At 39.4% G+C, this 22050-nt stretch overlaps 1 long non-coding RNA gene across 1 annotated transcript; it reads right to left on the minus strand.

Annotated features, from left to right (window-relative positions):
* Positions 1-2698: 2698 nt before the first annotated feature.
* LOC143847392 (uncharacterized) lies at positions 2699-18494 on the minus strand. The gene is made up of 2 exons (XR_013235036.1): positions 17987-18494; positions 2699-2956 (listed from the first exon to the last, which is right to left on the minus strand). It is a non-coding gene; the product is annotated as an uncharacterized LOC143847392 (long non-coding RNA).
* Between the last annotated feature and the right edge of the window lie 3556 nt (positions 18495-22050).

Consider the following 22050-nt stretch of genomic DNA (forward strand, 5'->3'; position numbering starts at 1 on the left):
AGCATAGGAAGCAGCTTCTATCCACTTTGTAAAGTAGTCGATGGCTACAAGAATATATTCATGTCCACTTGATGATCTAGGATAGATTTTCCCAATGATATCAATTGCCCATACTAAGAATGGCAATGGCGAAGTAAGAGAATGCAACTCTGAAGGAGGCACATGGATGAGATTGGCATAGACTTAACACTTGTGACATTTCTTCACAAAGGCAAAACAATCGGCTTCCATTGTCAGCCAATAGAATCCAAGTCTTAAGATTTTCCTGGACAGTATCTTCCCATTCATGTGAGGTCCGCAGACTCCCTCTTGCGTTTGCTGTATAAGCTCAGCTGCTTAATCCTCTTCAACACACAAGAGTTGGATTCCTTCAAATGATCATCTGTACAGCTCTTTGCCACATATGATGAAGTTAGAGGCCAAATTCTGAAGAGTTCTCCGTCCTTTTCCTAAAGCCTCAGGCGGATGCCCCTTGCCTGAAATGAGATTCTTGATGTCTGTATGCCATGGTCTTCCATCTGGACATCTAGTTGATATCTTAGTAGCATTCACATGTGCCAAAGCCCATTGTAACCTTACAGCGAGAGGCTAGACTTCCATTGTTGCAGAAATGTCTAACATTGAAGCAAATATAACCAATGCATCAGCAAAATGATTCCTTGTCCTTAACATATGGCTGAAGGTGATATTTCTGAACTTCTTCACCAGAGATTCTAGATATCTGTTGTATGGGATCAACCTATCTTCCCTTGTTCTCCATCGTCCATTGATTTGACAGATGATTAGGATTGATCCTCCAAACACATCTAGATCTTGAACATATAGAGCTAAAGCTGCTTCTAGTCCTGCGATGCATGCCTCATATTCTGCCATGTTATTGGTACACTTGAACTGCAACTTGATGGATATAGGGATGCACTCTTTCCTTGGAGATACTAACACTGCCCCTACTCCTTGACCTTGGTTATTTACAACTCCATCAAAGTACATAAACTATTTTGTACTAGGATTCTCTTCCTCCACATCCATTATTTCTTCGTCGGGAAACTATCTACCTTCAGGAATTCACTTTCTTCTATGGGGAATCGGCAACTGCTCAGCTATAACTAGCCCTTTGATTGATTTCTGAGTGACGTAAGTGATGTCGAACTTAGATAATAACAACATCCATCTTGTTGTTCTCCATGTGAGTGCGGGTTTCTCAAACAAGTACTTCAACAGATCCATCCGTGAAAGCAAAAGAACCTTGTTTGTCAGCAAATAATGTCTAAGCCTCTGGGTTGCCCAGACTAATGCTAGACAATTGTTTTTCAAAATGGTGTATTACATTTCGTACTCTAGCCTTTTCTTACTAATGTAATAGATGAGTCTCTCCCGCTTAGACTATGGATCCTGCTGAGCTAGCATACAGCCCATTGCCGTATCTGTGATAGATAGCTACAATAGTAATGGTTGGCCTGGAATGACAGGTGATAAGAGAGGAGGCAAAGCTAGACATTGCTTAATTTTCTGAAATGCTTCCCGACATTCCTCATTCCATTTCTTAGAAGAATTCTTCTTCGACAGCTTGACGATCGGTTCACATGTCATAGTCAACTGAGATATGAACCTTCTTAAGTATTGAACTTTTCCTAAGAATCCACAGATCTGCTTTTCAATCTTTGGTCGCTCCATCTCTTGAATAGCTTTGATCTTTTGAGGATCCATCTCAATTCCTCTCTCACTTACCAAGAATCCTAATAGCTTTCCTGAAGTGACCCCAAATACACATTTGCTTGGGTTCAGACGAAGCTGATATTTTCGAATTCTCTCAAAGAATTTCTTCAAAGCCACAGTATGTTCTTGTCAGATCTTAGCCTTTACAATCATGTCATCTACATAGACCTCGACTTCCTTATGAATCATGTCATGAAGTAGGGTAGTCGCAGCTCTCTAGTAGGTGGCCTCGGCACTCTTTAATCCGAAAGGCATCACTCTACAACAATATGTTCCCCACTGAGTGGTGATGCCGTTTTAATCATGTTTTTGGGGGCCATCTTGATCTGGATATACCCTGAGAGTCCATCTATGAATTATAACAAAGCATGGCCAGCAGTATTGTCCACTAGAGTATTGATGTACGGCAATAGGAAATCATCCTTTGGACTTGCCTTGTTCAAGTCTCTAAAGTCGACACACATCCTGACTTTTTCATCCTTTTTGGGCACCGGTACTATATTGGCCAGCCACTCAAGATATTCTACAACTTGGATGAAGCCTACTTTCAATCACTTCTTGACTTCATCATGGACTTTCAACTCCTAATCTGGTTTCAATTTTCCGAGTTTTGCTTCTTTGGCTTGGCGATAGGGCTTAGAGGTAATCGATGCTAGACAATGTCCTCACTCAATCCAGGCATGTCATCGTAAGACCAAGCAAAAACTTCCTTGAACTCCCTAAGCAAGGTGATCAATTATTCGTGCTCCTCAGGGGATGAAGTTTTGCCAATTCATATTTATTGAATCAAAGATTCATCACTTATATTTATTGTTTCAATTTCATCCTCGAGCGGTGTTGCTCGACGCTCCTCCTGTCTAATCGTATGTTTGATTTCAGGGGAAGTTTCATCGGCATCCTCATCAGAGGGGGAGTCTTAATTGTTATTATTAATTTTATCAAATTTAGAAGCATAAATCAGTAATAGAAGCACAGACATGAATATACAAAGAAGAGCCCTTTATTTCATTTGAAGAATCAATGATTACATCAGTAGATAGTAGGCCCACAGCAGGCTCTACATTGGACTCATGAGAAGTATTTACAGACTCAATAGAAAGGTTGACATCAGTGTCAACAGACTTAGTAGAAATATGTACAAATTGGACATCAGATTCATCAATTGAATCATCCTCGGACTCGGCATCACTGGAAGAGGACTCATCATCGACTCCGGAAGTAGACCCAACCTCTACAGTACCTGCATCAAAAGAATCATTAGAAGAGATAGACTTTGTATCAGACTCAGGAATAGACACATACCTAGAGACAACAGACTATTTTGTGAGACTTGGACTATACTGAAGAACTACTTGGGGGATAACTTGTGAAGTCTAGTTTGTGAGAGTCCCTCAGCTGGGGTGATCAAGTCTGCCTGGTACAGGATCAGTGTGTCCTGCCAATCATTGCCACGGTTAATGCCGCAGTTTGGAACATGGTGTTCAGAAGGTTTGGCTCTAAGGTATCTGCCCAATGAACCTCTAATTAAGTTCCTACAATCTGAATGCTCAGCGGTTCATCCAACATATCCATGTCAAAGAAGATTTCCAAACCCGGAAGTTTCTGCCCTGTTAGCTCATTTATCCAAGGCTCGGCAAATCCACAGAATGGGAAGTCCCCTCACTCTTTCCTGAAATGTCCATTCATGGTCAAACTGGTCGGTCCCATTGGCAGCCCTAGACCTCTTCGACGGCACTCAGCACATTTCAACTTGTACTGTTTCATCTCTTTGATCTCCTTTCTGGTTGGCTGATACCCTAGCCGAAATAGCCCATTGAAAGTTCTAATCTCAGGCCATTCGGTTAATACCTGGTGATTCTTTCCCAATCCGGCACCTGGTATATATCCTTGCTTACGAATCATTCTGACAACCTTAGGATTTGTGCTAGTCAAGAAGAGAATCTCTTCATCCATGGTCTCCTCTATGGATATGATTGCCACTTCTAATGAAAAACCAGTCAAAATAACATCGCTGCTTTTCCGACAATAAGCTCCTGAGAAATCTGCCCAATTTCTAAGTCTGGGTCACCCTTTACAGTCACTACCCTATTATTACGAATGAACTTCGGTGTCTGGTGAAGAGCAGATGGGATAACCCCAACTTTATTCAAACATAGGCGACCAAGCAGCAACAGAAATAAGAAGTAACCCTGAAGATAACTGTAGCAGGGATTTAAAGGCCTACAGAACCCACAAGTGGGCCCCACTGCGATTATTGCCCCGTAGATAATGCTACAATCGCATTGAGTCAATGGCCTTCATCGAGAAGTAACCCTGAAGATAACCGTCAAATCATCATACCCCTAATCATAACAAATGTGCAAGTCCTTTCTCCAAGTCCACATCTACCGAATTGAGTCCTATGGTGAGTGGATATTAATTATCCCTTGGGCTCACTCATGGTATACCTTCCAGTCAAGCACTGCTGGCCCGCAAATGCATTTGCTAAAACCATTTCAAAATTTATTTTGTGAAATCCTTTTGATAAACATCTTATCAAATCCACCTAGCCAGGTATTTTTCTATGTACTGCTCTGACCAAAACTTTAGATGTTATCGTATAAAATAGGTGGAGAATTCCATGTTGGGTATCACTATTGACCTCGAAGGTTTGTCAAATACTCCAGTACTACCCTTTGGTGACTCTCAGAGAATCACGGTTAGATAGACAATAATGTGAGACTCGCCAACAGACCAATATGACCCCTCAGGTCAAAGGACATGTAAAGGGTCCTGTCTGGTAGAATAGCTCAACTATCTCATGTCCACAAGTTATTCTAATGTGATCCTATTCAGTACGCAATCTTATTATCGTACCCATTCTATCTTGCTTAGGGTCCACTACCGGAGTAATTGAGATAAGTCACTCCACATCTCGTGCATGTAGGCAAGATAAATGCTAGTTGTGTATAGAAGAGGTGTCCAACCTGAACCCCAATTAGGAACTACTAAGGTCTGCAAAGAACCGGAGTCCCATATCTCCTTGCTCCCAGGATCTATGAATCCATGAGGGTTTCCTACTTTGTTACCTAAGGACAATTACGTGTTAAGGATAAGTAATATATCACACACATTTAACTTTTAGTACCCATAATTTGTCATGAAAAGAAACTTTTGTTGATTAACTTGCAAAATATACTAGGTTTTAGGGCACCAACTTTAATATCATCTTCTTCCTCTGAGTTAGGTTTACTCTACCTTAGGTTCTCTGTAGCTCTCACTGCCTCTGCAATGTTTTTCGCTCACAATTCGGCAGGCTTGAAAACACGCCCTCCGCGTGTGACATGGTGTAGTTCATTGCATTGATCATCCAAGAATAACATGTCATCATCTTCTATTCTTAGGACGTACGGAATTTTGCATTCCTTTTCTCCCTCATAATCATCGGTCCTTAAGACATAAGGGGTTTTGTTTTTATTCTCTCCATCTTCACAATGAAGGATGTATAATTGAGAGGACGATCCTACAAAATCAATATCACTTGCTGAGAGGACATATGGTTTCTTCTCTTCTACTCTTTCAACATCCTCATTGTCAAACCTTAGGACATACTGCTTATCAAATGTTACAGCGCATATAAGGGAAGACGGATCAATAATAGGCTCTTTGAAAAAAATGGTGTTTGTCGAAGGAGGAGGAACAACAAGAGTTGGCAGGGGGTTTCTAGTAACATTTGGCTTTTCAACAATAAGATTTCCTTCCTCAATCATATTTTGGATTTTACGCTTTAAAGCCAGACATCTCTTAGTCAAGTGACCTGTGTTGCGGTGATATTCACAATACTGATCTTGCCTCTAGTACTTAGGCAAGGGGTCAGGCAAAGCTTTAGGTTCTGGTAGTTTTATCTTGTTGTTTCTCAGTAGCTTTTTCAAGACAACAGACAAGGGGTAAGGGAGAGGGTCAAAGTATCTGAGAGGTTTCTTTTCCGCTGGTTTCCCCACTTCTGTCACTGTTTTGGTTACAGGCTCAGCATAGTTCACATTATGCACCTTCTTCTGTACAACCATTGGTCTCTTCCCTTCTCTTATGTCAGAAGAAGATCTGGCCTTCAGGCCCTTTGCCAAAGCATCTTCAGTTTTTGCCCCCGTTTTGATCAAATGATTGAAATCAAAATAATGCTGGGGAGCCATAAAGTGGAAGTACTGGAGGACAAAATTTTGACTACTAGTTTGATCTGGTCCTCCTCAAAGAGTCTCTAGCTCAACTGTGCGAATTTTCTTCTCCACCTGCGGATGAAAGAGGTAAAGGTCTTTTGCGGACCATGTTTCAACATCTTTAGATCTCTCTTGGTTACCTCAATACCCTCTTCCATCGAAAATTGTTCGATGAACCTGTTTGCTATGTCCTCTAAGGTTCTTACTTCCTCAGGTTTCAAGCGCAAGAACCACTTCTTGGCGACTCCCACAAGAGACATTGGGAATAATCTTGCCATATGTTCAGGTGTGAGCCCGTATTGCTGGGAAAGGGTAATATACCACCTTATATGACTCCGGGGGACACCCAGTCCCGTCATATTTGTCAAAGTCAGGAGTTTTGAATTTCGGTGGCGGGGTCATCCCAGGGAACATGATGAATTCGGACATATAGAATTTTTTTGGCCCTTGGAACTTGATATTTTCCATGTCCTGGGCTAACTTCTCCAGTTTTTCAGAAATTTCATTCTCTTTGTTCGATTTGGCCAAATTTGGTAAACAGTATTCTTCAACGTACTGTTCGTCATCTAAATCCACTTCTATAGTGGGCCTGTTTAGATTTGGGGATACAGTCGGAGGAGGTTGGGCTACAGGCTCTCTAGAAGTTGAGGCCTTATCATTGGCTTGGGTTTTCAGATAAGTAATCTCCTCTTTCATACTGGCCATTTCTCGGGTGAGATTTCCCATCATTTCTTGTATATTTGCCAACATATCTGTTGAGTCAGCCATTTGACTCGCTTCAGGAGAAGTAGGTGACACAGGTGAAAAAAGCAAAGCTAGTCTGGGTGTGACTGGGGAATCAAACTGGCAAATAAGTCTAGAAACAGAAGATGGTCTAGACTAAGCAGGCTTGGATAGAGTATCCTTCTTAGGAGCGATGGTTGCTCAACTTTAGAATCCTGAATTGGAAGTTAAAATACTAGATTAAATCAATGATAATTGAGATAAAATATTATGTACAAATAGAAACAAGAGAAAATAAAAACAGATGTCATTGATGATATCAGATTGAAGTACAAAGATGAAATAAGATGACAACTCATAACAGTAAAGATGAAACATCATGTCAATATAGGCCTGAACATCATGCCATATGACAAATGTCAACAATCAAATTTTCAAACTTTCTTCTCCTCCAATCTCGCCTTCTTAGATTTTCGATCTTCCTCCAACTCCCGGATCAGCGATGGAAAATACTCATTTGATACACCACTTGGGACTTGAGTGCGCTTTGGATTCAAGTACTCTATCGTCCTATTTTCCCAATGGTTCATTACGGCCCTAATGGTTGTCGCATCACACTTGATAGGAGGAATGACTGGTATATGAAGGTATATCGTAGTATGAAGAGCTTGATACTGGAGCAGGACACGCTCAAGTATGTAAAAGGAAGTGTGGGTCAAACCAAGAAAGGAAACACACTGATTCTAAGAAGTCTGGAATACCGCCTCGTGGTATCCTGGGTGTCTCCAAGAAATTTGGTCTGCTTAAACGGATCCTAGCCAATCAATCCATTCTTCTTTACTACGAGTACGAAAGTCATAGATCGTACTAAAGCAAAGTGCAATCTTTATCTTTCAAAGGTTGAAAGAATTTGAGTTTCAAACAGAGCCAGACAAAATAGAAGTACAGGAGAACCTTTGAAAGTTGTACTAACATGATCAATAATGTTGTCTAATCCCCTAAAGGTCTCCACTAGGATGGTGGGAACTGGATTGCTTCCCTAGGATATTTGATAAGCTAAATCAAGGAGTACAGGAGAAGCATAGTGAGTTGGCTGAATAATCAACCACCTAGCATAGACACAAAGCACCATATCATGGCGACGACAAATATGATAAAGGTCAGTTGGTTTGCCATGAGAGGAAAAGAGCCCAAAAGTGAAAAACATGGTGTTTTGAGTCCCAAAACTTGACTATTGCATAGAGGAAGTTCCAATCTATGTCAATGTTTATGAAATGGTGGAAAGCGGTAACATTATGTCCTCCATAATTTTTTGGCCAAACCGAATTGGTGTCTCTATAAACCCACTTTCTCAAAACGTCGTTCGACATGATGAATCACCTGGTGATCAAATAAGACAAGGATGATAAGAAAAGGGGTTAACCCTAACATGGAGTTAGAAAGAATGGACTCGACAATAAATCATGCACTCGATGTATACATTGGCAAGGCTAACTTTTCCATCGGTGATCTCGATATGATCCAAGGGTAGATAAATCAATGATAGGTGAACATGGATCAGACTGATTATCGATTGATCAGAGGATAGACCGTGGCCATGATTATGGCAAGCAAGAGCCAATGACCAGATCTAAATCTGAATGATCGACAAATATAATTGATTGAATTAGATAAGGAATCCTCACTAAGAAGTAGGCCCTAATCTAATATTCAATATATACATATAAATGGGTATACATATATAATATCCTAACCGGGGCACCATCCCTACTTCTAATCTAACGGAGTTAAGAAGGTCTCGACTCAAGACTTTGTTTGTGTACTAGAACTGTGATTTGTAGCCACACATGGTGAACCACTCTATTCTATAAATAGGACAAGGCTCCTAATTCTAGGCTTACATGTGTGAGCTACGCATGTTCGTTCCTATATGCATACAAAATTTGAAATAATATAGAGAGGGGGTAAGGCTGAGGTCCTCCTGGCCGGGTGCATAGTTCGATATACACCGAGAGTTTCCTCCGATGTAGTGAACTATGTCCATTTTACACATGAAGTGTCCAGGAGCTGAGTGTACTACTGGTGCGGTGCTGGTGGGGTGCGGGTATAGCCCAGGCAACCCTCCTACTCGTACTACCCCGAATAGGTCATATCATTTCACATCCACCACATCCATAGTAGAAAATAACCACAAAACAAATAATAATATGCAAGGGATGAGAGTGAGTGTGTGCCCTTGTTTTATTACATACCTACTTAGTGCCCCTGGATTCTAACGATAAGGTTCTCATTTTAGCAATTTTCGCCCAAATTTCTTCACAATTAATAATGATGGCATTTTTTTACAGAGTTAGGCAAAATTGAGAAATCCCCAGCAGAGTTGCCAGCCTGTGGGACCCGATCTCGAGGAGGGATGGTGGGATGAGACCCCGCGACCTCTCAATCTCCAGACGAGTTAGAGAGCTCCGTTGCGGCTCTTTCAAAATAGTGCCCTCACAACATGAGTCTATGGCGTATGTGATACCACTTGATTCAGAGTAGAAACTCGGAACCAAGTCGTAAGTGTCCCCACACATATCCAAGGATCTGATGGGAAACTGAAAAAGAAGAGTCGTCATCTAGGATTAAGGCCTGGAACCCATATATGTACTATGTGCAATGGATAACTAGAATTGAACAGGTCTGTGCCTGGTTATGCGTGGGGAAGGTGTTAGGCGCCCCACTCGCCCGGAAAAACTCGGTCTCTTATGCCATTTTTATTATTTTTGAAGAATTTTGGGCAAAAACATGTAATGGGAACAGACATCCCCGAGAAGAATGACCTATCTAAACATGAGTGACCCGGGGATGGGTAATCATATCCACAAAAGAAAGGGAAAAATATCCATGACCTACGAAGTGTTGATATCAGTATCATCCGACATTGGAATGAACACTAGAGTCCACCGTCTCCCCCTCTCAAAAAGAAAATATATACAGGCAATGTGTATATATAGAATATGAATCAACAACCTCACATCACTCATGGGGAGGCGGAGAAGACTAGTACCAATCCAATATCAGCTAATCCTGATACCTGTCTCCACTAATCGTAACTCATCACATCTAATTGTAACTCATCACATCTAAGAAAGCGATAAACATTCACATGCATACTACAGCTAAGAAATAAGCAGGTAAATGAGTATATATCATAAGATAAGATGAGTAGATAAAAGTAAAGAACTACGGCTAAGCAAATAATCAGGAGATAATAAGCAGATAAACGCTACAGCTAAGCATGTGAATGAGCAGGCAATCAAAGCAATAAAGAAATAAATATGCTACAACTAAACATGTGATCAAAGTAATAAAGAAAAGTAATACTACTGCTAAGCATATGATGAAAACAATGAAGCAAATAACACTACATCTAAGTATGTGTAAACATGTAAGACTATGTAAGAGATATGACTAATGAAGAAACAATCTAAACGAAGAAGTAAACACACTAGCATGCCCCTACACAAGAGATAATGATAGGCAATAGACCTCAAATCCTAAAACTCTAAAACCCCACAAAATGTGCATAGGGTTGATATGGACTCGGATGATCGTTCAAGCTGCCTACGTACCCAAGCCTCTTTTGGGATCAAGATTGACATAGTTCGGTGCCATTATTCTAAGCTACAATGCCTAATGTGCCTAGACCCACTAAACTAGACTCAATCAACTAGATCGGACTAGTGATTAAAATTTATTGAAGGTGATTGAATTAGGTTGAAGTTGATTGTGAATTTATGACTTCCTATATGCTCCTAAACTGAATGCAAGTATTATCCTGGACTAATGCAGGTGGGCCATATTCCTATGTGTGACTAAGCTTATCCTAAAGTAAAAGATGAGCTATATAGTGAATAATATTCTAGTCATCAGTCGGCGATGTGTACAACTGACCTGACTGAGGCACTCCTAACTTCTAGGGACTCTCCTATAGATCTTGGACATATTCGTACTGCAAAGAAAGAAATTTTTGTTTTGAAAAAGTTTGGAAATGTTTGTTTAAAAGGTTTTTTAACCACATTAAGACTCAGAAAACATAGCTTCACGAAAAACCCTTGGTTTTAAAACACTTACTTTGTAAAAATGATTCAAAAACCACTAGATATCCCAATCAGTCAAACGCCCAATTTTTTCATATAACGATTCTTTTTTTTACCAAAATTGATAATCAAATAAACTTACCTACCAAAATCATATTAGATCATGCATGGTAGCTTTTATGAAAATCATGAAGAAAACAAAGAAGAAACGGCCCTAAGCATGCTTTTCAACCTTTGATATTATAAGAATGGAGGAACCTACCGTTGATCGCGCTCCTCGTCTCTAGGGTGCGTAAATCCGAGGTATACGCTTTGTCGCACCCTTTTATACGCCAGAGAAAACCCAATCCGCCGAAGTAGATGAATTGCTCTTTCCGATGTTTGTTGTCCATCTCTCGCTTTTTATGAAACCCAATGCGGCTCGATCTTTTGATGAAATTCCACCAAATTGGTGGTGAGATTAGAATGGTTACCCAAGGTAGGAGAGAGAGAGAGAGAGAGAGAGAGAGAGAGAGAGAGAGAGAGAGACTTGCTTATCTTCTTTATGAGTGATGAAGAATTGGTTGGTTTCGAAATAAAGTAAAGGAGACCGGCTTGTGTCGAAGGATCAGAGGAATCACACCCCAAAAAGATCATCACTAATTTCTCCAAGAAAAAATGAGTCTATCAAAGAGAGACAGAGAAAGAGTCTTATGTCAAACGTTAATTCCTTTTTTTTTTTTTTTTAGCATCCGTTCCTCCTCTTCTTATATCAATAAGATTATATCTATTATGAGAAAAAGAGAGAGAACCCACAAAAGCACATTTCCTTTTATAATTAAAGAATTTCTGAAAGTACTAAAAATACCCCCGAAAGTTGCTGGATTGAAAGAGAATGCTTTGATAAAAATCCAACGAGATTTCTTGGGTAGAAAGCATTGCCATTTTTTATCCTAAATAAAGAAGGCCATGCTATAAAATGTATCACTGCAGGTTTGGGTTTTATAAAAAAAAAAGAATGCCAATACTTAATTTGGATGGGTTGCCAAAAAAAATCAAGATTAGCCTCTTCTTTTTTTCATATAACATGCTTGCCCCTCCCCCCAAGAGAGTAACGACCTTAAAATAGAGTTGTTTGCAATGCTTTTAGAAATCAAAAATTCTTTTTCTAATGTCTGCTCAAAGACCTCTTTTCTAAAGATGGAATTCAAATATTAGATTTCCACTTGCTTTTAATAAAATCACTCCAATGAGACCCACCCAAAATCGCATGTGAGAAAGAGAAGGTCGGTGGGAAAGGTCTATCAAATGTAGGGCTCAGATCATCTCATGGTGTGTATCCATCAATCACTGAATGGTTCGGATCTTTCTACGGTGTAGGCAGCACTCACACGGGTGAAGGCTTACCTTGCTTTAGGGATTTGAACGAATTAATTATGGGATCCATCTGGGCACAACTAGGGCTGTTTTTGGGAATTCGGATCGAGTTTCTTTTTTTTTTCTTGAAAGTGAGTTGGGATTGGGCTGATTCTTATTCAATTTTTTAGCAAAAGCCTGACCCCAAATTGCACCCCTAGGCCCATCAAATGGATGGTTCGGGCCATTACCAATATACACAGGTTGTGTCCTCATAAATAATTTCAATGGGCTGATCCGAGCCGTTCCTTTTATTAGGCCAAAACATAAATCAGTTACGATCACTTAATCAATTCTATAGGCTGATCCGAACCACCTAATTGATGGACCATCATATAAAGAAGATGTGCCCCTTAAATCATGTCTATGGGATGATTTGATCCATACAATTGATGGGCTGAAATATAAGTTGGTTGCGCCCTCTAAAATCTCTTCCATGGGATGATCCGAAGCATTTAAATAACTGGCTATCAAGTGATCGGCTTGGATCACTCATAACGTGGGCCCCCTAAGTCTCTCCCATTGGATGATCTAAACCGTCCATTTGGTGAGCTCCCCATAAATGGGTTGTGCCACAAAACTAATTCTAATTAGAATAATCTCAACCATCAATTTGACGATCCACAGCTTCAAAATCATTTTCAGGAATGGCTCGGATCATCCTAATATGATAAACACTAAATGTATAGTGGGCCCCACTACCTCGCCGATCAACTATTCCTTCAAAATTTTGATTTTCCAAACCTTTGTGACCGCACCAAAAGAACTAATTCTATTCAAATTTATTCTCTCTAATATCCAACTCTTGATGTGATTCTATATAATAAGATCAGTGAGTGGCCCCACTTGTATTTGCCGGATTCCAATAAGATTTAATGATTATGAAGAACGAGCCCCACTTGAGTGATCGAATTCCTCTAGAATAATTTTCAGAATTTATTATTGGTGGGCTCAGACAAGACCAAAACTCTCTTGAAATTTGAACTTTTTCTAATCGACAATTATGTTGGCTCACTTGTTCAACCTGAATCACAATTATAAGGCCACGAAATTCGTACAAACTCTTCTAATTCGGAATTTCATGAACACTCTTTCTCAACACTTTGCTGGAAAAGATGGAAAATGCGGTGGAACTGACCGAAAAGATCGAGATAATATAAGAAACTGACCTAGAAAGGGAAAACACTGAAAACCGATAGGAAAACACTAACTTCTTTGTTGATTAAAGCGGAGCAAAATAGGGGTGTCTACACCTAGCTACTCCTAATGACTCGAGATTTTTGAGATTTTTGATTTTTTAGATGTTTTTCAAGTGTTTTTGCTGTTTTTGACACAAGATGACAGAACCCTATCATCATAAAGGTAGGACGGACTCCTGATATCCTGCAAAGGTTGGACAGTATCCTATGCTTTGCGGGGGAATTGGACAGAATCACGACTCTCCAAGGGTTGGACAGCATCATATGCCTTGCAAGAGTGGATAAAAATCAGATGACTTGACGAGAGGTTGGACTGAATCCTAAACCCTATGATGATAAGACTGACTCCTGAAAGAAGGACTGACTCTCTAGCTAAGGATAGACTCCTATGCTAATGGAAAAGACTTTCTAAACTGGTAACTATATGGGAGGGTGCTATCTAGATAAAGCATGTCTTCTTGAAGAAGAGGAGAGAAGAAGGGCGCTAGTGAGACTGGGCAAGTCTCCTAAACACAGAGATGGGCTCCAAGTATCCTTATCATCGCCCCTGCAATGATATATCAGGATATGTATCTAAAAGGCTAAGTTAGCCTCTGACTAATCAGGGTGAAATGTTCTAGCATGAGACTGAGCTAGTCTCCTAGGGCTGCAACTTTGTGAGACTTGAATAGTCTCCTATGGATTGACTCACTGATGAGACAAAGCCTGTCTCCAAATGATTTGACTTTCTACCAAGACATAGCTTGTCTCCTAAAAGGGTGGACTCTAGATGACTCTTTCATTGCCCTTGCAATGATAAGGCTCCTAATGTTTATGGTACACTTCTAAACGACTGGGCAAGTCTCTTAAATAAAAGAGCGGAGTGGTACTTGGACTGAGCAAGTCCCCTAATGGTGGGCTTAGGCTAACGCCTTCATCGCCTTCTGTAATGAAGAAGAATTTCTGGGAAAGAAATGATTTATTGTAAATAACATGATTTCTTATTATTGACACAGCTCAACCCACAAGATCTACTCAAATGTAGTAATCCTATTTATAGATTATTAAGAAAATGAAGGTTTCTTTGAAAAGATAAGTAACTTTCCTTCACATAGATCAGATTCTAGATTTCCTTTTTGACACTCCATTGAATAATAACCAAAATTGACTATTTTACGAGAGGTAAACAAACATATCAAAACACTAGAAAGGAGGTATAATCATACACCATGAACTATCTTGTTTCACGAATTGCACAAAGATCATTTCAAGTCACTTTATATACGAAATCATTAGAATGAGGACAACACATATACATGAAGACAGTGAATAAAGTCATTTAGGTGCTCTTACATTTCTATGTAAAATAACTTAAACCCATTTGTACGAAAGGGATAAAGGGCTAGTTTTGTACAATTCAAAATAAAGCAAACAATAAACAATAACCATAGAACCCACTCTTCGCAACTTATTCTGTTACTGTAAAGAATTAACATTTTTAAAACTGATATTTAAAGAGTTCTGCACAATGCTAAATAAATAAAATTGTGAACTTGCAAATGTAGAAAAATGTGCCAAAACTATAGATATGTGGACAAAATATTTGATGTGAAACAATACTACCATATGGATCAATTGCTATCATGAAGAATTCTACCCTGAATATTATAAGAGGAAAGTGTTGGTGAGCTTAAGCGCCCCAATCACATGGGTCCCACATTTTCTGTGGTGATCCAAACCATTCATTTGCAAGGCCCTATCATAGATAGGGTGTGTACCAAAAATCAGCTCCATAGGATCATCCTAACCCCTCCATTTGTGGAGGACAAAAATGGGCAGATTTGTGGACAAATAATGTCTGTCCATTTTGACCTCCACAAATGGATGGGTTAGGATGATCCTATGGAGCTGATTTTTGGTACACACCCCATCTATGTAAGGGCCTTTCAAATGAATGCTTTGGATCATCCTAACAAAGTAGGCCCCAATGTGATTGGGCGCTTAAGCTCACCATAAGTTTGGTGAGCTTAAGCTCACCAACACTTTCCTCATATTATAATACTAATAAAAGTAAGATTATCAAAATTGACAGTACAACCAGCAAATAGACCTTATTGTTATCTTATAGCCAGAAACAACCAATGTATGTCTAATTAAACCAACACTTAGCTAACACTAACTCTCTGAACCATATGAAATATAAACATTCAACTCTCCTGTGATTAAAATAATAAAGTCTAACCTGTAGAATAACAACTATACATTTCTACACAGACATAAATCAAAACCATAGAGTATAGGAACCTGTAGGACAACAGCTATGAGCTTTTAGATCAATACAGATCACAATTTCAGAATACAGAAAACTGGAGGCAGTAACTAAATGCTTTTAGACCATTACAAATCACAATTTACAACTGCATAAAGATGTGGGACAGCAGCTGTGTGTTTTAAAAATAAATAAATAAATCATGACTGTAGTTGGCATTGTCGTGGTGAATCCAAATTGCAATTACACATTCTTAGCTTTTCCAAATCTATGAACAATGGTAAGCTCATTAAACTACATGAATATGCCTATTTAAAATGGAGCCAAGTTCCTAAATTAACCTCTCAAAGCCCCTTTTTCTTTTTTTCTTCTTTTTTTTTAAAAAAATTCGATGTAAAGCCAGACATTACACTAGCTCTTTCATTACGAGCCTATAGGTATATCTTAAAACCTAAACACCAAAGCATCCTTTTTTATAAAGAACTATAATAGCTTGCGAAAGGAATTGGTGTAACTGACAATGAGGATAATGCCAATATGACTATCTTTCAACTGCCCATGTAAGAATCTAAATCATGTCAAGATGTAAACATTGAAACAAAATTCATGGAACTAACTTAGACATACAGTAGAGAACACAAGCTGTAGCAAATAAAAATGAGAAAAATATTAAAGAGGAATACTTTCTCTTAGCAATGTTGGACCTCTTGATCCCCTCTTATCTTCACTTCTCCCAATTACACTTCAACCTAAGGGTGTCAATTTTGGCTCGGGCTCGTAAGCTCGCTTGAGCTCGGCTCGAAAAAAGCTCGGCTCGAGCTCGGCTCGAATCCTTAACGAGCCGAGCCGAGCCGGCTTGCCAGGCTCGTTAAGCTTAACGAGCCGAGCCCGATTTAGGCCAGGCTCGGCTCGGCTCGGCTCGTTAAAGCTCGTTAATAAAAACCGTATAAAATAATAGTAATAAATATAATAAAGTAGAAACAGCTGAGGCGTAATTATCATAAGTCATAACTTTTTTCCGTAATTTCCGTAATTGTCATAACGTCGGAACTTCTGTTGGTAAATTTTTAGTAATTGTAATAACTTTTTAACTTCAATCGGTAATTTTCCATTTAAAACTATACACATTCAGCTATTCACTTTTTTTTCCGTAATGATTACTTTTTTTCTTTTTTTGCTTTTGCTAGCGGCGTTTGCATGTGCGAGAATCTCTGCAAAAATGATGTTCACATGCCCGAGAAATGCAATAGTAGAAGTTTGCTAGCAAATTTCTTTTTAATATAACGCAACCAGCCAAGCTCGTTAAGGCTCGCGAGCGGCTCGCGAGCCAAGCCGAGCCTGACCGAGCCGAGCCGAGCCGAGCCTAGTTCGAGCCCGAGCCTAACCTTTGACCTTAACGAGCCGAGCCGAGCCTGGCAAAGCTCGGCTCGGCTCGGCTCGTTTACACCCCTACTTCAACCTAAGGATGATGGTGGAAGTCTAGAATACTAGTAAAACTTGATAGGTCTTAGTTGAATCAACAAATCTGATCATGTTTATGGTCTGCTGGAATTATAGGAGCTAGTAAAGGGTCGATTGTGAGATGGAATAGAAGAAACAGATTCAGTAGAATAAGAAAAAAAAGAGGATTGAGATAATCCTGGGTTTCAAGGACCTAACTGATTAAAGGAGGGAAAAGGAATCATTGCTTTTACTGAAATGGATTCTGAAGTGGAGTTCAAAATAGGGTGCTAGATAAACTAAAAAAAAATTGCCAAAGGAGCAAAGGAGAGTGACAAAATGGGTATGAAATGAATGAAACAATAGGTAAGGTAACAAATAGGATCTGTTGGGGACTTTTCTTCTCGGTACACTTATGTACATATTTAATGATTACATACACACATATGCACACGTTCACACATACATACACACACTTGAGTCAAAACAGGTATGAAATAGACATGACCTGAAACAAGATTTTTTTTTTAGAAAAATCCAACCCTCTTGTAAACCAAAATAATGAGTCCTTATCATTTAGATCCAAGTCTTGATCAACCATTTCTTCTTTCCTAACTTTGGACACCAAACAACATAACAGAATAAATTCCATGCTCTGAGCTTCAGAGGGATCAAACCAGAAATACTATTCAAAATGAAAATTTATACTCAGTTTCTACCATTAAATAAAAAAAATTATATTTATCTTTACAAATCTAAAAAAAATGAATTATTAACTTAGAAATGCTACAAAATTAAAATCTTTGTATTATCCCTATCAAAAATTCAGGTAAATCACACAATCACACTAAACACAATAAGTTCAGATTTCTTCACAATAATATCATTAGATATCACACAAAATTGTAGCACCTTATCCTAATTCATACAATTCATGTACTGATTAAAAAGAAAAATTAACTAGAAATATAAAAATTACTTTATAAATACCTGAACTGCTGATGAGATTTGGATTGAAACTATTTGCAACTGTAATTTGAAGAAGCCTGCTTCTTTCTTCGTTAATTTGCCTTTAGTTAGCTTGAACATGAAGGAATTTATGAACAGAACATGTGCTAGCTCCAAATCTTGATAAAAAAATTCAGATCTGAACCAAAAGAGCCAAATTCGAGTACATAATTCTGGAATCTGAGGCCTTAGAGAGTGGATCTAAAGCATCTATAGCTAAGAATGGAAGAAAACAACCGAATCTAAAGCTTTGATCAAATAAAATTCCAGGTTAGGGTTTCTATTAGGTATATCTAGGATTTGGAAAGGAAATTGTTTAACCTAGTGTTTGAGAAGAAGAGAACAAATGAAATCACAGATTGAACAATACACAGAGTGATTATAAGCGAGCAATCTTGCTGGAGATTTGCCGGAGATTCACCGGAGAAGAAGGTATGAAAGGTTAGGGTTTCAGTTTGGTTTTCTCTTCCTCTCTCAGATCTAAGAAATTTGGGCGAAAATGAAAAACTCCTCTCTTTTTCGTTTGAATTTGATATTTATAGGAAACTTGGGGTGCTGATATTGGCACTACCAAATTTGATGGGTGCGCGGTTGTGCGAAAAGTTGATGGGCACAAGACCGAATCGTGTCCTTTTCGGATTCGGATCGACACCGCTCAGGATAATTCACCCCCCTTTTGAAGTTGAACTACGCTCATTGCTCGCCTTGTCTTATTTGGCAATTCTGCTCGGATTCTGACGAAAATTTGCGGGGACTTAGATGTGACCATAAGCTAGCCTAGGGTGAAGTTTGGAACCCTAATTCTTTCATTTGATGGGGTTTTACACAAACATGGAAGGTTTAGGGCACGGTCAAAATGGGGTGTCTACAGATGCCCCTCTTTGGCAAAGCGTGCTTGTCGTACGAATGTCAAAGCTGAACAGACAGAACATTTTGAGTAGCCTAAAATTGAGTGAAAAGAAAGAAGAATGAAGAAAGTGATTTTTGTGAAAGTTAAATTTTTGGGAGGGAGTGATGCCTCAGGGGTCTTGAATGGAAAGAATTTTGATTACTTTCTTAATGCTCTCAGAGATGCCCTCAAAGAGACTTTGGTTTTTTCTACGCTCGGGGCGAATGTTCTCAAGAAGAAATTTTGTTTTACGTTCAGGACGAAAACTCTCAGGAGAAATTGAGTTCTACGTTCAGGAAGAATTTTGGTTTTACGCTTAGAGCGAATGCTTTTTCAAAGAGACAAATTGATTTTACGCTTGGAGCGAATGCCTTCAGGAATAAATTAGGTTCGACGCTTGGAACGACTGTTTGCAGGAAGAATTTTGGTTCTACGCTTGGAGTGAATGCTTTCAGGAAGAATTTGGGTCATACGCTTGGAGCGAATGCTTTCAGGAAGAATTTGGGTTATACGCTCGGAGCGAATGCGTTCAAAGAGAAATAGGTTCTACGCTTGGAGCGGATGCTTTCAGGAAGAATTTGGGTTCTACGCTTGGAACGAATACTTTTAAAGAGAAATTGGTTCTACGCTTGGAGCGAATGCTTTTAGGAAGAATTTGGGTTATACGCTTGGGGCGAATGCTTTTAAGAAGAATTTGGGTTATACGCTTGGAGCGAATGCGTTCAAAGAGAATTTAGGTTCTACGCTTGGAGCGGATGCTTTCAGGAAGAATTTGGGTTCTACGCTTGGAGCGAATACTTTTAAAGAGAAATTGGTTCTACGCTTGGAGCGAATACTTTCAGGAAGAATTTGGGTTATACGCTTGGGGCGAATGCTTTCAAGAAGAATTCAGTTTCTTCTCTCGGGGTGGATGCTCTCAGGAAGAATCAGGTTAGTCCCAAATGCTTGATTTGATTACAAACTTCGTTTGTGAATAAAAGCTCCGTGGGGATAATGAGGCAAACTCTCAATGAAATGATGAGCAAGACTCTAAGAGGAATTTGACTGAGGAATTGAATTCAAAGACTGTGTTCAAGTTCCTCCTATTTGCATTTGTTGAGAATAGCCATCTCAATCATTATTGCTCACTTGATATCTTTTATGATCTGATTGCTCAGGGCATAAAAGATGCCCCTAGTATGATTTTACTTCCATGATAAATTCATAAGAGAGCAAAACACAGGAAAATGGTTAGAAAAGTTTTCATTTCATGAATATTTGAAGTTACAAAGCTTTCAGGTTTACAATAGACTGTATCTGCCCGACAACCTCCTTTCATTGCCGATGATCTCTGCCATTTCAGATGGGCTTGAGAGCCTGCCAGATGGACTTGAAAATCTACCATCTTATGAACTTCCTCTCGCCATGCATTACCTTTGAGGAGACACAACTTCATCATTTTTCACCTTCGCCTTCTTGCTTCTTGTTATCCCAGCTTTGAGAGGGAAATTGGACTACACAGGTTTTCCCACACAAGACTCTGGAACTTGACATTGACTTCACAAAGAAAGAACTTTGACTACCCACAAACGAGGAATTCGACGGACACAACGACTTAGACTTGAGGAGAAACTGCATCTGCTTCTTAGTCTGAAAAGTATTTTAAAATGGTACAGTCCACCACTCTTAGAATCTTTTGAAAGTCGTATTTAAAGGTGTTTCATTTTTCTTTCCGGTATTTCTATCATGGTTATTATCCCTTTGGATTGCTTAGTCTTAACCCCTAGCTTAGAGTGTCAGAAGAATCTCTGCTGGCGCTTACTCAGACTTCGGAGTAATGTCGCTGAAGAAATGAAAGTTTTGCTGGCTTTCAGAGGTTTTGTCCTTTTTGAAGTCACTACCACGACCAAATCGCCTTTTCAGGTTTTCGATTCGGCAGACCACACACCTTAATTTTTGCCTGGACTGCCTGCCCTTGCAGGTTTTCCATCCAGCAGGCTCAGCACCCTAATTTTTGCCTAAACCGCCCTTGCGAGTTTTCAGCTTAGCGGGTGAATGACCCTAACTTTTGCCTAAACCGCCCTTGTGGGTTTTCATCCTAGCGGGTCTAAGACTCCATCATTTTCTTTCTAACTTTCTGTTTCTCTACAAACCTAGGCCTACATACACCAGAAGGACTTTTAGGTAAGCTTGGGTTCAAACAGGTTAAACCTTTGGTAAGTTTTCATGTATTTGACCGAATTTGGCCCTCCAGACTGCCTACGTATCCCCAAAGAAATGGGAATCAGGTCCGCGTAGTTCGCCCATTTGGGTTTCAAGGATTGTTTGTTTTGTTCTTTCTTTCCTTTTTTAAGGATTTGAAAGATTTGAAGGATTTGACCGAACCCGAATTGATCAGGCTACCTACGTATCCTGTAAAAAGGAATCAGGTCATGATGTAGTTCAGGTTCAATATCTTTTATGACTCAAGTCATAAAAGATGCCCCTGGTTTGAGTTTATCAAATAAAGAATTTTTTTTCTTAGGCTCAAAGGGTTTGCAAACGTTTTTAACTTTGAGGTTGTTGGTTTTTAAGCTCTGAACGATCAAAGACGGACTCCTGGTGTATCTAAGCATAATATTTCTTTAGTTGGTCTAGGTTTGTAGGTTCTGTTAATTTTTCTCCATTTCTAATGAGGAGTTTAACGGCTTTTCCAGGCAGGACTTCATCGACGATGTAAGGACCAGACCAGTTTGGTCTGAACTTTCCTCTGGGATCAAACACCGGTGCCCTGTAAGACTTCAAGACGAGATCTCCTGGCTTTAAATCTCTGACCTTGACTTTCTTGTTAAAGGCTCTTTCGATTCTTCTCTGATACCCTTGGATATGATATAAGGCTCTCAACTTCTTTTCATCGAACATCTGTAATTCCTGATGTCTGGCTCTTGCCCACTCAGACTCTGGCAGATTTGCTTCCATCATTACCCTTAAGGATGGAATTCTCAGCTTAACAGGTAGGACTGCTTCCATTCCATATACTAGAGAGTACGGAGTTACACTTTTAGAGGATCTGATCGATGTCTTATAACCCCACATAGCAAAAGGAAGTTTGTTCGACCAATCTTTATAAGTCTCGGTCATCTTACTGATTATGACCTTGATGTTCTTATTTGCTGCCTTTACAGCCCCGTTTGTCTGA

The sequence above is a fragment of the Tasmannia lanceolata genome, unplaced genomic scaffold, assembly GCF_043159265.1.
Source record: "Tasmannia lanceolata isolate RefF3 unplaced genomic scaffold, GAP_Taslan_0.1 ptg000015l, whole genome shotgun sequence".
In the NCBI taxonomy this organism is placed as follows: domain Eukaryota; kingdom Viridiplantae; phylum Streptophyta; class Magnoliopsida; order Canellales; family Winteraceae; genus Tasmannia; species Tasmannia lanceolata.